This window comes from Herpailurus yagouaroundi, unplaced genomic scaffold, assembly GCF_014898765.1.
Source record: "Herpailurus yagouaroundi ecotype Mexico unplaced genomic scaffold, PumYag 100, whole genome shotgun sequence".
Classification (NCBI taxonomy): Eukaryota; Metazoa; Chordata; class Mammalia; order Carnivora; family Felidae; genus Herpailurus; species Herpailurus yagouaroundi.
This window is the reverse complement of record NW_024412391.1, coordinates 84,904,004-84,907,107: the sequence shown is the minus strand read 5'-3', so window position 1 is coordinate 84,907,107 and position 3,104 is coordinate 84,904,004.

Sequence of the window (3,104 nt, the reverse complement as noted above, 5' to 3'; positions counted from 1 at the left end):
ATACTGATGAAAGCAGACTAGCAACACCACATGCACCACAGGCATGAAGGAACAAAGGGAAGAAAGGACCTTAGTGGAACCCGGGGACAGTGGGGCCACTCAGCAGGAGCTGTAGCCTAGAAGGTCTGCAGGCCATACTGGAATTGTGAAGACAAAGCAAGGAAGGGGTAGAAAATAAATGCCTCATCCTCACTCCTCCCTCTGGATGGACTCTCCTACTGGTAAGTCCCAGTGGTCAAATCCAACCAGGAGCCCACTATGATCAGGGCCAGCCTCCCAGTGCTCAGAGAAGGGCAAAGAAGAGAAGAACAGCAAATAAAACAACATACAGGGTTAGAGAAGGAGAAGAAACATATAGGAATGTCTGTCCAGAGACTTAAGAGATTCCAGACATGTTAGCCTGAGCTAACAGAAATATGAAAGACAGTTTGTGAGACTCTGGGCCTAGGCAGAACTGCTTTGTGGGTCAGCCAAGGAAGCGTAGCTGGATTTGGAGAGAAGACCATTCGTTCCGTCCAGCCTTGGAGTCCAGCAGAGCTCTTGCGTTTCAAGGACCGTAAATGCTGGAGGCATCAGAGAATCTGGGGCACGGACATTAGAGATCTTGTGCCACTCTGTGGGAAGAAGATTTTGCCAACCAGGGGCGTGTGGTGGCTGCAGCTGATGGTCCCGTGTCTGGACTCACAAGAGGAAGGCTTCCTGGCCCTCAGCTCGGGGGACTGGAGCAATCATAAGTCGCTTAATAAAAACATACGTAGTATTTTTCTGTGTCTTGGGTCATACATTGTATTAGGGTTCTCCACAGAAACAGAGCCAATAGTATACATATGGACAGAGAGAGATTGATTATGAGGAATTATGGAGGCTGAGAAGCCCCGCTATCAGCCCTCTGCAAGCGGGAGACCCAGGAAAACCAGTGGTTAATTCAGTCTGCATCCCGTTTTTCATCCTGCCCAGTTTGAGGGCAGGAGAAAATGAGATGAGATGTCCCGGATTAAGCAGCGAGGCAGGAAAGAAAGGGAGTATACTCCTCTCTCCTCTACCTTTTGCTCTGTTCAGGCTTTCAACAGATTGGATGGCGCCCACCCACCTTGAAGAGAGCAATCTACCCAGTCCACTGACTCAGATGCTAGTCTTGTCTAGAAATACTCTCACAAACACCCCCAGGAAATAATATTGTATCTGAGTACCCCGTGGTCAGTGAACTTGACGTACAGAATTAACCATCACACGCATGCTTAAAGGATTTGGGTTTTTGGGTTGTTGTTTTTTTTAATTTGTCTTAGTTTAAGTGTCACTTATGTAGATCCATGGAGACCAGCTACACACTTACGCGAGAAAGAACACCTGGTGTGGAACTGACAGAGATTGGGGCAAAGGAGATTCAAAGGAGGATTCCTCAAGGAGATGGGATCTGAGCACTTACCCCAAGGAAGGATCACTTTTGGAGCACCCAAATGCTTACTTGTAAATTTTTTTAATGTTTATTTATTTTTTAGAGAGAGAGAGAGACAGACAGAGTGTGAGTGGGGGAGGGGCAGAGAGAGAGGGAGACACAGAGCCCCAAGCAAGCCCCAGGCTCTGAGCCGTCAGCACAGAGCCTGACACGGGGCTCGAACTCATGAACTGGAGGTCATGACCTGAACCAAAGTCAGACGCTTAACCAACTGAGCCACCCAGGAGCCCTACCAAATGTTTATCTGTGACACAGAGGCCTCTGACGGCTGAGATCAGGGATGGTCGTGGGACAACCGGGGAAAATGGGACTCTGTTGGGAATGCCCACGCTACACCATCCCACAAACATTGTAGGGCATCTGATTCCATGGTTGTCTATCATTTGTCCTTCTCTTCCCAATATCTACAAAGATGTTCAAAATAATAACATTCTAGTATTGAAAATTTGCACTTGCAGGGCATTGCTATTTGCACCTTATGAAATACCACTTAATTTGTGTATCAGCTCTCTGAAATAGGATCTCTTATTCCCATTTTGCATCGGAGGAAAATGAATTTCAGAGAGATACAAGGCCAATGTCCTGTAAGAAAAGAGACCTCAGGTACATCTCTAGATGATCTCTGGATGATCCAGATCTGGGCTAATATATTAACTATGAGCCATGTATGGCTGCTGAGGTGCAACTACTCAGAATCAGGATGTGCGACAAGTGCTAAATACAAACCAGATTTTGAAGGGCTTCCTATGGATAAAAGAATGCGAAAAATCTCATTAATAACTTTTATATTGATTACCTCTTTAAATGATAAAATTTGGGATAGAATGGGTTAAAGCCTATTCTTAAATTCAACTTCACCTTTTTCTTTTTCCTGTTTTAATATGGCAACTAGAAAACTTTAAATTACATATGTGGCTCACCTTGGTGACACACATCATATTTCCACTGGGCAGCACTGATCTAGAATTTCATTTGTGGTGAGTCATCTATTGTCCCAAGCTGCGTAACGAGTTGCGCCCCAAATCTAGTAGCTTAACGCAATCATTTCATTATATCTCTCCATTGCATGGGTCAGGAATTCAGGCGCAGGGTTGGGTGGGCAACTTCTCTGCACCAGGTGATGTGGACTGGGGTCACTTGGTGGTATCCACAAGGCAGCTGGGTGGTCTGGAGGGCCCAAGCAGCTTCATTTGCACATCTGTGCTTTGGCTGGAAGGCTGGGCTCCTCTGGGCTCCTCTCTCCTTCATCTCCATGTAGTCGCAAACATCTCCAGGTGTTCTCCCAGAGAAGTCGAACTTCTGGGACTGTTCAGGCTTCAAGAGCTAGTGCTCCACGTGGCAGGGAATGGAGGCTTCCGACCTCTTTAGGCTTCCTTCTGGAAACTGGCAGTGTCATTTCTCCTGTGTTCTGTTTGTTGACACAGTCACAAATTCCACTCACAGGGAAGGGTGAGGGACAGAGATTCCACCTCATGATGGAAGCCATGTCAAGAACTTGTGTCCATTTTTAATCTAGCAAGTTAATCTAGGGCGGTGATCCTTTTTTTTTTTTTCAATATATGAAGTTTATTGTCAAATTGGTTTCCATTCAACACCCAGTGCTCATCCCAAAAGGTGCCCTCCTCAATACCCATCGCCCACCCTCCCC